This window comes from Anser brachyrhynchus (genome assembly GCF_964034855.1).
Source record: "Anser brachyrhynchus genome assembly, chromosome: 5".
Classification (NCBI taxonomy): domain Eukaryota; kingdom Metazoa; phylum Chordata; class Aves; order Anseriformes; family Anatidae; genus Anser; species Anser brachyrhynchus.
The window spans coordinates 23,048,980-23,063,299 of NC_137699.1; the positions used below are offsets into that span (position 1 = coordinate 23,048,980).

The 14,320-nt window shown below is 35.1% G+C and overlaps 1 long non-coding RNA gene across 1 annotated transcript; it reads left to right on the forward strand.

Moving 5' to 3' along the window:
- The first annotated feature begins 4,052 nt into the window (after positions 1-4,052).
- Positions 4,053-12,280, forward strand: LOC308195415. Its single transcript, XR_013951467.1, has 3 exons — positions 4,053-4,399; positions 4,821-4,934; positions 12,052-12,280. It is a non-coding gene; the product is annotated as an uncharacterized lncRNA (long non-coding RNA).
- The last annotated feature ends 2,040 nt before the right edge of the window (positions 12,281-14,320 follow it).

Sequence of the window (14,320 nt, forward strand, 5' to 3'; positions counted from 1 at the left end):
TTAAAGATTTTTTTTTCATAAAATATTCTGTAAAAGCTTTTGAGTTCTTATGTTCAGTTCTTATGTGAGAAAACAAAACTGATGATTTAGAATTTTAAAATATACTTTATTTTTACAACTTATAAAATGACAAGCGAGAGAGAATGCCAGATGGACCATTTGGCTTAAAGTTCTAGCAAAAATGGAAACAGAAGATGACAATAATCAGGAAAATATCAATGAAAGTTCCAACAGCAGTGTGGTTTAAAAGAGTTGAAATAGTTACATGGCAGGTTTGCAAGCATTCCAAATCAGCAGGAATTAACCATTTCTACAACAAAAGCCACAGATTATTTCTCTAAAATGTTCCATCTCTGTGTGGCTCATTCTTAATTTCTTCAGTTGGCAGTCTTGTACTTTGCATGAAATAGTTACAAGATTTATTGGACTAGAGGGATAGAATATAGTTCATGACTAGCATAATAGTACGGTGATTAGGGTACCCACCTAGGAGAAAGGATGCCCTTGTTTTCATTTATTTAAATATCCTTTATCACATGTTTGGTGTTGCAATCCTGAGGCTTTTGTCTTGAGCCTGATATGCATTAATAGTAATGTATTCATAAGAGATCAAAGGTATGGATTAAAGTTCCGTCATACAGTCTCTAATGACACCCCATTGGAAAGTGTTGCAAACACTTCGGAAAACAGGTTTAAACTAAACTTAAAAAAAAATAAATAAAGATAAAGTTGTTCAAAATCATGTAGATAAAATTTGATTGTGAAAAGTACAACCGTATATTTAGGAATGAGAAATTAATTTCACTGATACAAAATAGGAAGTAGATGGATAGGCTGCTATACAGGTTGATCTCTTGGACTTCAGGACACCTGAACTTGTCTGATTGACAGTGTGATGCTCTTGGGGGTGGAGGTGAGGGAGAAATAATCAAATTTCTCTTTCCTGTGTGTGAGAAATGTGAAAACAGTCAAGGTTATTATTTTTGGCACCTGTGAGGCCATTTTTGGAATAAATAATAATTAGAGGTAGTGTATGCTCATCCAATTTGGCATGGATGCTCAGGGTTAGACTAGATGGTCAGTTGCAATACCTTCAGATACTATACATGACAATGGAGGAATTATTTCTTCCTTAGAGAAATTTATGGAGTTCTATGAATTTGATGTTCTTATCAATAAGCATTCTGCTCCAAATTGCCTTGCAAATGCAAATAAACGTTTGGGAAAATGTTTCTCAAACTGCAAAATGCCAAAGTATGGAACATAAACATTTAAACTAAGACTCAAATTTTTGGGAAAAAAAAATGGAATTCCACTTCTAACTGCTTGTTATAATGACAGTGTTTTCAATTTGCAAAATTGACAGCAATAAAAATGAGTAGCTTTGTGTTCCACATTGTGCTAGAATAAAAAAGGTGTTTTTTATAATGAGGACAGTTTGAAGATAAATACTCCATTTTGCTGGGTGAAATGGAAAGTGATATGTCTAGCTATTCTTTCTCCCTCACATATATAATTTATATATTTAGATTAAGCTAAGAAACCTATACAGGATCCTTTTTAGTTATACCTATACTAAAAAGTTTGTCTTTCATGCTAAAATATACACATACAATATACATCAAATACATCTTTGACCATTACTTTATTATTTTCAAATATCGAGTATATTATTTATATTTGTTTGGTACAATATGATTTTAGTATGCTCTTCTCTTCCAAGCTGCTAAAATAAATGTTTGAAAATAACATTATGATTCATGTTTCCAAGGTTTACTTCAGAGATTATTCAACAGATTCCCACAGGAAATACACTTTTTTAAAAAGAAGAGAACAAGTATCCAAGTCACTTTAATGTCACATCCAGTGAGTATCACTGACATTTTTAAAATGCTGTCTACTTAATTAATAAAAATAGGGAAAGAATGTGAGAAAGCTGCAATTAGGAGAAAGAGATTTATAAAAACATGCCTGAAATAAGAATGAAAACATTACTGAATGATCTTCAGATGCTGAGCATTATCAAGACATCATGTTGACATTTTCCATATATTTCTCACATGTGGAAAAAAAATCTCCAGTTAAATATTTTTCACTTGTGATGGATGAATAGGCTTTCAAAACAAATGCCCTTGACTCCTTGTTCTCCAGACAATTAAAAACAGCAGAGTAGATTTTACAAATTAATTTTACAAAGCTGCAAATTTCTTCCAGCCCAGAGTATTTCAGAAATTATTATTTTAAGGACAGATCTGATAGGCTCTTAAATGTTAGATCCCACCAAGCCAAAATTTTCAAAATCGATTCTTCATTAGAGAATTACATTTCTAATTTTTCTACAGGTAGGTAAGTGCTTCAGAGAGAAATGTAGTAACTGGTGATGCACTGATCAGGTAAACAGACATTCAATATGCACTGCCTGACTTGGAGCTTAATAGGTATACATACAAGTGAAGGGAACCGATTTCCATGCCTGTTTATACATTTTAGGTGGACAAAAAATTGTTCAATAAAATGTTGAGCTAACTGTAAGGCAAGAGAAGAGAATCCTTCCCTGCTCATCTCCGTTGAAACCTTTAGCACAGTCATGCCTGTTCTTCCTGGCTCACTGAGTCCCTGTGCTTTTCTGCAGACTGAAAATGCTCAAACAGCTTCAACAGAAAAGATAAAGACCTCCCGATTCTACCCAAAACACAATACCGTGATGGTTGTGGCAGATGTGGATTTTCATGCTTTGAATAATAACACGAGAAAAGAAGATCTGTCACTGGAAGGAGAAAGGAGCGGAGTCTCCTGTATTCAGATGAAAAATGCATAAGAGAATGTCATATGTTGGTCTCACCTTCTCATGACCTGCAAAATGACATTTCACTCTTCCTCCCCCCACCCCCCGATAGGAGAAATCACAAAATTCTGAAATCATGTTGTTACAGTGCATCCAGAACGAGAGAAGCAATGCTTTTCTTTCTTAGAGCTGTTTTCCTCTTCCCCAGTAATTCCATTTTCTCCTTTTCACCCTCATATTTATGCTCACTGCCCATCTTTACTTAAGCCCCCAATTTATTTTAAACAATCACTTGATGCTTAGCTGTGCTAGGCTTTGGAAATGCCTAAGTCAGAAACTGCAGTGTCTAGAGAATTTGAGTTCAGCAGGGGCTCTCAGCTCTGAGTCAGTGGATTTAGGGCCTGGAATCCTACCTGGACTCTTTTTTTCATATTCATTTCCTATTTTAGTACTGAAAATAAGTCCCTTTGACATTGCATTTAAACTGAATAGCTAGTTCCAAAACAAATGGAATTTCCCAGTTCTTAAACAATAAATGGTTAATTGCAAAATAATTTCTAATGTATAAATGGAAGGTAGCTCTTAGACCTGCTTTATGACTTCTGTTTGTAAGTTTCCTTTTTCCATTATGTATTTCAATTCTAAAAGATTTGTATTTTTTTCATATATATAATATTGGAATGAATCAATTTTAATTAATACAATAGCAAGTGAAAAAAAAATCTCTGCATTAAAAGGGTAGTATTACGTAGTATGAACAACGTATATGCTAAAATAATCTTCAATCCATTTTTAATCCTCTAATACTGCTTTCTTTTTTTTTTTCTCCTGAAATTTGAAACTGTTCTCAAATAAAATGCTATCACATCCCTCTCCCTGCCCTCTCCCCCCTCCCCCCTCCCTCCCCCTGCCTTGTTCTTTAGATTTCTGTTTGCTGTCTTTCTGTCTTTCACCTGGCAGATGTGTATGTAAGTGAGGAATAGGAGGGGATAGTGGAAAGTGGTGGATTTAGAGCTGCAATCAATTAACCTGTTGCTAGGGAACCCTCAGCTCACCAATCGAAAAATAGCAATCAGCTGACTGGAGTTAGCAGGATATAAAATGGAATAATGAAGCATCATGCTTCTACCTTTTTTTTTTTTCCTTTTTATTTTTTTATTTTTTTTAAGTGCTTACAAAGGGGGAGAGAGAGAAGGTTGATAGCAAGTGGTTGAAATGTCAAGGATGTTTCACTCTTAGTTTAGGTACTTAATTAAGGGAAGGGCTGGCAGCAGGAGCTTGGATTTATGTTTGGTTATCTTTGTGTTTATCAGTAGTAATGAAAATGAATTGTAGTAATGCAGTATGTGGAAATATAGAAGACTTTACTGCCTAATGCAGTCCGAGCTAGGCATATTTTGAAAACCTTAGGCATTTTATGGAATGCCAGTTAATTAAAGCTTAATGAACTTCAAAGAGTGAGTTGTGGTTGGCAGGGATAAGAGATGACCCCAGCTGATACATATGAAAGCAGCAGTTTTCATTTCACTCACTTAGACTTTGCACAGGTATATCAGGGATTTCAGACTGGAAGCAGAATTCACCATTTGAAGAGTGATCTTTGACTCTGGCAAAGTATCTGTTACAGGATGTTTTGTGTTCTTTTTGTTTCTTCTGGCAGAGAAAGACCTGCTTTAAAATGGCTTTCAGAATCTGCTTTTACTTTAAAATTTTTAGAGAAATGTTAGCGTAGGAGAATAGAATCTGCATACTGATCACGCTTTCCATTATTGTTCTTTAACCATATTACTTTTGTCATCTTTGATATCTGTAGTCTTCATTTGAAAAGGCTAAAATGAAGGATCACAAACTTTCTTAAAAAAAAAAAATTCTAATAACTGCTTACTTTTTTTTTAATGACTATCCGAGATAAAATAAATTAGTCCTTCCTGAACAGTGTTCTCATATGGCTTTTCTTTACAGAGGATAAAGAACTAGGCTAAGCTCTGGAATTTCCCTTTAGTCCTATCAGCTTGACTTTAACTTCCGTATTTAGATATGTTGACATATCGGAGATGCATAAAAGAAGATGGATGCTTGTTTTCATCATTCAACTATCCAACCACCTCGTGATGTGTCTTTCATACCGTTGGCATGAAAGGAAGAAAAGGCAAGTGCACTGAACTTACAGTCTCAGCTCTCTTCCTTTGCTGGGGTAGCCTTTGTATGTGCCTACTGGTTGGAGACAGGCACAAACAAGGGCAGAAAGTACAGGAGTGGTGCCATGACTGTACGCTCCTAGTATATTGCAGTGTGTGGATTCAGTATCTTGAAACACTAAGGGAAGAAAAGAAAAAGTCTGTTATTATGCCAGTGCAGTCTGGACACTGAATTTCTAATTTTTTTTTTTTTTTTAACTTCAGGCTTTGAATTTTAAATCATCATCAGTTTATGCTTTAGGCAAACTGTTTTGCCTCTGCTTGAAGTAAACCTTGAGGTCTCAGTGTCACTGGAGATGAGGTACAATGATTTGGGTATGCCTCAGGATATAGGAGAAGGAAGAATAAACTTTTAATCAGGAAGCCAATTTTTATACAGATTGGGGACTTTAAACAGTGCCAATATTGTAAATTTAATATAGCAACCCATCTCTGCAGAATGGGTAAATTTCTGAAGTTTCAGAGCTGAATATTAAATGACTGTAGTAACATTCATATTTATTACCTCAAGCAAATGTTATCTACCTTCTAAAATTCATGTTACAATAAGGGATTGTGAAACTATTGCTTTCAAATATTTTTCTTTTCTGGTATCTAACTACTGTATGTGCCTCTTGTAGCCAGTTTTTCTTGTATTGTCATAAGAGTATGCAAATAAGTAGTGGTCATATTTTATTAATTTCTGATGCTTAGGTATTAAAACACAAACAAAAAAACCCACAAAATTACAATTGCAAACTAATTTTATTTTTATTTTATGCTCCAATGAAGTATTTTTAAAGAGAGTTAGATTTTGGATCTGCAAATTCATTGGGATGATTGGTTCATAAAGTATGACTAAGAAAAACCCACGAATATTGGCTAGGTGCATAGAGAGTTGGAGTCAGGCAGGAGATTAATTATTTTACATTATTGATTGTCTTGGAATGACTGCAGTTACTAAATATCAAACTGCTTGCATATGAATCTAACTCATGCTGCAGACTTAACATGTTCTTTATGGTAGGTTTAGTAAAATAGGTCTGCAATTGGTAAACTACTTGAGCAATAATTAAATTGCAAAAGAATATTGGGAAATTTATCCTCTTTAATATGTGAATGAGGTTTTTTGTTTGTTTGTTTGTTTTTACCAAAATATGATCTTAGCCAAATGTCATAAGATTACTGAGTTGAAGGGGGGTGGTGGTGAAATTGTTGATGAATAGCATACATGATCTTCTGTAGTTTCACTCCTTTTTCTTTTTTTTTTTCATGTTTCATTAATATTTTCCTTAAGATTAAAAAAAAAAGTTAGGAGCAATGCATTTTGAATGACAGTCTGTTCCTAAGATGGATACAATAGTAGATATAAAGACTGATAGCATTTGCTAAGTGAAAACTGAATGTAGAGCTTCTGTAAGCTTAAACAACAACAAAAAAGCTTAAGAGAAAGGAGGGGGGTGGTTGTGGCTGGGAAGGGGATGTGAAATCTTAGAGCAACCCTGGCTACAGTGATTATGAGAATGCAGTGATTATGGTGAAATGCAGAATTCTGAGAGCAAATAAGGCCAATAGCCAGGATCACAACCCTGGCTTCAGGACAACAGATTCTGATCTGGCTTGCTGGGGGGGATACAGTCCTGCAGAGATTATGGTCCAGGAGAGTGGGTTCATTTCCATAGGTTACTTCCTCTGAGCTCAAGAATAATCCTTGCCTATGTGTAGGAAGTCAAGCAGGGGTGTCAGGAACCCTGCATGCATGACAAAACTCAGATATAAAAGGAACCACACAAGAGATGGAAGTAGAGTTGGGTGACCCAGACCAACTGGAGATGAAGCTGGTAGCAATATGGAAAAGAGCAAGGAGAACTTCTGTGGTAATATCAACAATAAAAAGAAGACTAGATAAATATGAATATACTGCTGAATGGGGCAAGTGTTTTAATGACAAAAGACATGGAAGAGGCCACTTGTTACCTTCTCTGGGGATCGGAGGAAGAAGAGGCTGGTCAGCCTCACATGAAACCCTGGGAAGGTGATGGAGCAAATAATCCTGGAAGCCATTTCCAAACTTGAAGAATTAAAAGGTGACTGGGTGTCATCAGCTTAGACTTACAAAAGGGAAGTCAGGCTTGACCAAAACAAACATCTCCTGTGATGCAGTTACTATTTTAAGGAAGCAGTGGATGTTCTGTGTCTTCAGTGAGGCTTTCAAAACTGATAACACCCTCATTAACAAACTGATGGAGTATGAATTAGATGAATAGACAATGGCATAAATTGGAAACTGGCTGAACTGCTGGGCTCAAAGAATTGAGATCAGTGGCACGGTCTGTACTTCAGTCACCAAGTGGTGTATCCCAGGGTTTGATTTTTGGGGCCAAAGATATTTTGTTAATGTCCCTGATGATGATACAGAGTACACCCCCACCAGATTTTCAGATGATAAAAAACTGGGAAGAGTGGCTGATATAATAGATGATTGTGCTGCCATTCACAGGATCTTTGATTGGCTTGAGAAATGAACCAACAAGAATATAAAAGGAGAGGCAAAAAGTCCTGTACCTGGGGAGGAATAAACCCATGCAACAGTACAGGCTGGGGTCTGACAGTCTGGAAAGCAGCTTTGTAGAATAGGACCTGTGTGTCCTCTTGAACAAGTTGACCATGAGCCAGAAATGCACCCTTGCAGCAAAGGTCAACAGCATCCTGGCCTGCATTAGGAAGATCATCAACAGCAACTTGAGGGAGTTCGATTTTCCCCTCTGTTAGGGACTGGTGACATCACACATGGAGTGCTGTGTACAGAATTATGGGAGACATGAACATGCTCAAGAAAGTTCATTAAAGGGCCACAGAGATGATTAAGAGCTTGGAGAATATGGTGTTAAAGAGTCTGAGAGAGCTGACTCTGTCTAACATGGAAAAGAGAAGGGTCAGGAGAATCTTGAATAAAGAAGAAAGACCCAGGCTCTTCTCAGTGGTGTCGGCGGGATGGCCCAAGAAGCGATGGCCACAAACTGAAATACACAGAGCTCTCTTTAAATATAAAGAACAACTTTTTAACTCGGAGGGTGATCAGACACGAACAACTTGATGAGAGTGTTGGTGGAGTCTCCATGTGTGGGGGTAGTCAAAAACAAACTGGTCATGGACCTGAGCATTCTGCTGTAGTCGACCCTGCTCTGAGCAGGGAGATGAGACTAGATGATCTCCAGAGGTCTCTTCCAACCTCAATTATTCTGTGGAAAGAATTGAGAACACAGTTTACTTATTTTTTTCTCAGTCTTTATATGATTAAAGTCACTCAAGTTGGCCTGTGTGTATATATTTTATATATATATCTGATATAGACCAATGGAAAGTCAAAATTCAGTCTCTTTTCCTGTTCAGCCCAACTGAATTTTTTGTCTCAATAAGCAGAAATTAGTGCTGGGAGGTGCTATGAAAAACTCTGGTTTTCCATCAGTTGGACTTTCTCTTCACGTGTCACACAGGGTGTGTCATAGCAGATTTGCTGAAGAGAAAATAGAAAAGTACTAGTCAGATATGTGAATGGCTGCAAACACCAACTTTACTGTCATGGGAAAATAACCAGTGTAGTGAAGAGGCTAATATTAATGCTGACAGACAGGTTTGTGGAATCATTATCTGCAATTATGCTTATATATTTATTTTTCTACTTTTCTCTAAGATTATTTTACTAGGATAATATGTCTAAAAGCAGATTCTTCTTTATATGCCCCTCAGTGGAACTGTCTCAAGCTTGTTTTTGATGCCTATCAAGAAAATGGTAGTAAAAACTCAAACTTTATCTTTAAGTGAGAATTGCAACAGCCAGCATGATGAACTAGGCAATTCAAAGGTGCTCAGGAAGCAGTGTGTTCTGGTATCCTTAGTAAGGGAGAAAAAAAATATTTCTCTTAGCTATTACAAAATAATTTCCAAACAATTTATATATATATATATATAACAATTATAATATAATAATTAATTAATATATAAAAATATAATATATAATATATATATATATATATGAAAGTAGTAATATTCAAATCTTGAGACTCTGAATTTTGAGGGCCACAGGGATTTCGTGGTACCTGAATGCAAATGTTGAAACACCTATGTACCTAGCTCAAAATCACTGATTCGGAAGCTTACACAATGTGATGGCAGGTAATTATCAGCCTTCTTCTGCATTCAGTATAATACATTGCATTTATTACCTTATCCCATTACAGTGACAGAGTAATTGACACTTTCACCTGTATCAGCAAACTCTCGATTGACTGCAGCATAAAAATATCAAAGTATCAGTAAACAGATTTTTATTTTTTAATATTTTTTAATATTATATAATATCTACAGTTCTGATAGAAGAACTTAAATATTAGTTCCCTCTCTCTCAAAAAAAAAAGTATAGTAAGAGTAATAACTGAACAAGTTTGCTCTGAAAACAGTATGACAAATGATGCCCTCTTTTTTATAGATTTGAATACTTTCCTTACACAGTGCAGTAATGCTAAGTTTTGTGTGCAAGAAGTAGCACATATGGCAGCTAATCTTAAGCTATGTGCATGTTAAATGATTGGCAAGTAGGTTCACACTATTTGGTCAGCCAGCTGATGCTGAACTGTGTGTATAATATCAAACAATTCTGTCTGACATTTTCTCTGTGAAAGTATTAATTTGATCTCTCCTTTCCTATTCATAGAATTTTCATTAAAATTTTTTTGAAGAATAAATCTTTTTGAGACTATGTGTTGTCTTTGAATTGGTTGAGATGAGATGAAAAATTGAGTAGGATTAAAAGTTTTTGAGCTGAAGATGGAAGGACAGACACCAATCTCAAAGTCTTTCTTTTGGAAACCAGAGAAAAATAAACATTTTCTGATAGTGTACTCAGAGTTATCTTCTGTATAGTGAAGAGTGTTAAGTCAGATGATACTGTTGATGTCTTTAATGGCAGTTAGTTTAGTGGTGAGTTGTGTACCATTTGAAAACTATGAAATAGAACCCATTGGACTGAAATTCTTGAAATATACACTAAATCCCAGTTTCTTTATAGGAACATGGCACACTTACCATAACTAGAAATAGTTGCAGATGCCTAAAGTAAACAAAATAAAAACAGCATTAAAATTTTTTTGATCTTAGTATTTGAAAGAGGATTAAAATTACTCTTCTGAGTGAAAGAGAAGATAATTTATAATATTCTTGACTCTTTAAAATTGCATATTACAAATGACCACTAAAGGTTGTAATTCTGAAAAATGGGCTACCAATACCTAAATTCTTTTGAGGATTTGGTGTTTGAGACATTTATCTGGATTGCTGTGTAAATATGTGGGCTGATTTATGAAATGGCAAAGAAAATCTCAGCATTCTAAATGTCAGAATGCAGTCACCTAGAGGCAGTGAACAAGAAGCCATCAGCTTAAACTGGAGTTATCTACTAGTACCTGTCAACTGAAGAAATAAAATATTCAAAAAAAAAATAGTGAGGAAAAACAAGAAAGAAGGTAGATGCATTTTCTTTTCTCCTTTCCTCCTGTAGTGAAAATGTGTTGTTGAATTGACATGTGATAATTGTAAACAATCAGTGTTCATTGTGGGGGAGAAAAAGAGACAAAAATTAGAGTGTGATAAGGTATATTTTGTATTATAAGAGTACCTGAAGGGTCTACCAAATATCAGAATTTTATTGGTCTTTAATGTCCTTGCTGTGTCAGATATAATGAGTCTGTGGTCTATGAGAAACCTATATAGGAAAAAAACAAATAACCAACCAAACAAAAAACCAAAAAACACACACACAACACCAAACTGGATATTTTTGGAATATGTGATAACAACAACAAAAGTTCTGTATAGTGCTATGTTTCTCATCCTTAAATGAACACTGAGATGAAAAATCTGAGGTAGACAACTCAACAGTGCCAAAGGTGATAACTGAGCTGGGAAGTTTTAATGCAGTGTGATGCTTTTCCTACAATGCAACTGTTCTTCTAAAGCATCATTCAAGCAGTACTTCACAACACCTCCTGTCCCAGCTTTAGTCAATCTTTCTTCATTCTATGGAGATGTTTTACTGAGAACTCACCTCACTCTTGATCTGAATTTTGTTGCTACTGTTATCAAAAAATATTATTTAAAAAAAAAAAGTATGTTTAGTGACATTATCAAAATTAGTTTTAATAACGTGCTTGCAATAAGATAGTTGTACTTTAATAGTTTTTCAGTTGTGAAATGTGATGATTTATCTTGGAATAAATAGACTGCAGAATTTGGATTTCTCTGCATTAAATGTAGAGAAGCAAATGAACAGTTAATCATTAAGGAATAGTGACAAATTAAGAACTATTATGGTACCTTTCATAGATTAGATGAGCATGCAACAATTCTGAAGTCAATCAAAAGAAGTCAAATGACATTGCTAATTTTTTGAAGCAGTCTGCCATTTTCTACATTCTAGTATGACAACTACAATATAGAAGAAAGAAGGGATACGTTATTATCATTACTAAAAAATGTTTAAATATAGAAAAGCAATAAAACTTACTGAATGTCAGTCATAGTATTATCTCATGACACTTGGTCTTTCTGTATACAACATGATTATATACAAAGAAAAGAAATGTTAAATTTGCTACCTAGTATTTAATGGAGAATATAAACCATTGTATTTAACCATTTAAAATATAAACAATTTATTATTATAGTATTATATATATATAAACCATTTATTATTATAGTATTTAACCATTAAAATATAAACCATTGTATAAACCATTTTCTTTAATCATTTCCTGAGACAATAGAAAATATGTGAGGTAGGATATTTTGATCTACATGAATGCTAACTTGAGAAATTGTATTGTAGTTACATTGCCCTTGCATAAGCATTTTAATATCCTGCCCCAATTTTTATTGCTGATGCACACAACTAGACCCTTTGAGTTCATCAATATGAATAAATTCATCTGCATATCCTAGGACAAATAAGCTTATATGTTTTACTCTCTTATTAAGAGAAGTGTCAGGTCTGACAAAGTTTTGCCACATCTGATCATTATCTTATGCTTTCAGATCATCTCGACTGCTGCTTGGTACATCCTTTGCTGCTGAGTGCACCAAATAAGACCAACACCTCCAGATCTGATACCCCTTTGCAACAAGACAAAGCCATATTTTACCACACAAAATTTCTTACGAAGTCCACCCATGTGTGAATAGCTTCCATTTCATGTCATAATTGTTTCAGAACGACTACATAGCACTACCTGCACTTTTGAAGAAAAAAAAAAAAAAAGAATGAGAGCTGTCAGTCTTTATTATGAGATGAAAATTTGCTTATGTCAAGGAATAAATGTTTGAAAAATCTTCAAATATTTCTTAGAATCTGAATGGCTCTTTTGGGCAGTACTGATGCTTCAGTATTAGCAGCAGGTACTGAATTCAGGCAACATGAATTATTCAACAGATGTTGGATGAATTTATCTGCAACTTAAATAAATTTTCAGTGGTAGTTGCTGTAGTAATGATTGGAGCTATCAGTTTACAGAGTTTCCACTCTGAAAATGACAGCAAAGCTGCCTTTATTTTTTTTTTCCAAATGTACTTTCCTGCTGTTATGTTTCTGTTAATAGGAAGAACATTATACCAGTGCACTTTAACAAACTGCAGTCCCTCTTTGGCTGATGGGCACTAACAGCCAGCAACAAGCCTATTACATATAATGTAGTCTATTTTTAAAAGAAAAACTTTCTTATACTGGTAAAGAAAGAGAATTTCAACTAGATTTGTTGAGTAAAGAACTATTTGTAAACATTTATTTATTTATTTATTTATTAAATCTGAGCTGGGATTAAGTTTTCTTAGTAAAGACAATATAACCTGGCAAGGGTAGCTGAATTTTAAAAACCTTCTGGACAGGTGACATGACAAGTCTACCATGACAGTGTTTGTATTATTATCTGTCTGTGGGTGGAATTATAATGGATGCTGTGTGCGAATACCTGTTGTTGTAATACACTAATGTATTAGTGTATTAGTTAGTGTATTAGCTTCTCAGTTTCTTGAATATGGGTGAAATATGGTGTTTCAGCTTTGTGCTTCTTAATGGGCTACTGAAAGCATATTATTATTATTATTATTTTGTATCTGTTGGGGCATTTTCTTGCAAACTAGTGCTTGAGAGTATGTTAACCCTGGTGGAGTTAGAATTTCTCATAATGGAGCTGATAGCTTATTTTAAAGCACTGATCATTGATTTCCAAGGCTGATGTTTTAGATTAGGAACTAAAGGAGAATAGGAGGAATGATGGTAATTAAATCACGACTAGAGGCATTTAAGAAATCTTGGAGAAAGACAGTCATCTCTGTAACCTGCCTGTCAAAAGTGAAAGAATGCAGATTCAAGTATAAGGTCTGGGGATTAAGTAATAGTAATGCAAGTGACATAATTTTACCTTGTATCAATCAAGATTAATGGTGTCTGGCACGTGTTTGATATTTACATTCGCTTATTTTACTATTTTAAATTAAGACACCAGAAGGAAACACTGACCAGTGAAATTCACTCTTGGAATTCTGGCAGAGATGTGTTTCTGATTATAATTTAGAATTATTATTATTATTATTTTTTAATTTGTAAAACATATTAAAAAGTGCATGAGAAAACATGCACTGAAATCTTTCAAAATGAATTTTATATGCACGCTTATGAAAAACTATAATTAGACCATCACTACCAAAACTACTGTAGTTAACTTTGTGTTAACTACACAAAGAAACCTCCTATGTAATTTAATATATACATGAAAAAAGCATGTAAGACATTTCAGTTTTTCTTAGCACAAAAAGTGTTCCTAATTGAGTGAGTGCATGTGGCTGCATAAGACATTTCAGGCTGTGAGGCTGAAAGAAAGACTGAATCATAGAAAGATTGAATATCCCGAGTTGGAAGGGACCTACAAGGATCATCGAGTTCAACTTCTGGTTTCGCACAGGACAACCCCAAAATCAAACCATATGTCTGAGAGTGTTGTCCAAACACTTTTTGAACTCTAACAGGCTTGCTGCAGTGACTACCTCCCTGGGGAGCCTGTTCCAGTGCCTGACCACCCTCTCACTGAAGAACCTCTTCCTAATATCTAACCTGAATGTCCCCTTTCACAGCTTCATGCCATTCCCTCAGCTCCTGCCCCTCTGCTCCCTTTGTGAAGGCCCAGTAGGCCTTCCCTTTGCAGAGACCTAGACCTGTAGGCCTAGTCTAGGCCTCCGCTCAATCTCCTCTTCTCTAGGCTGAACAAACCAAGCTGCTCCTCATACATCATGCTCTCTAGACCCTTCACCA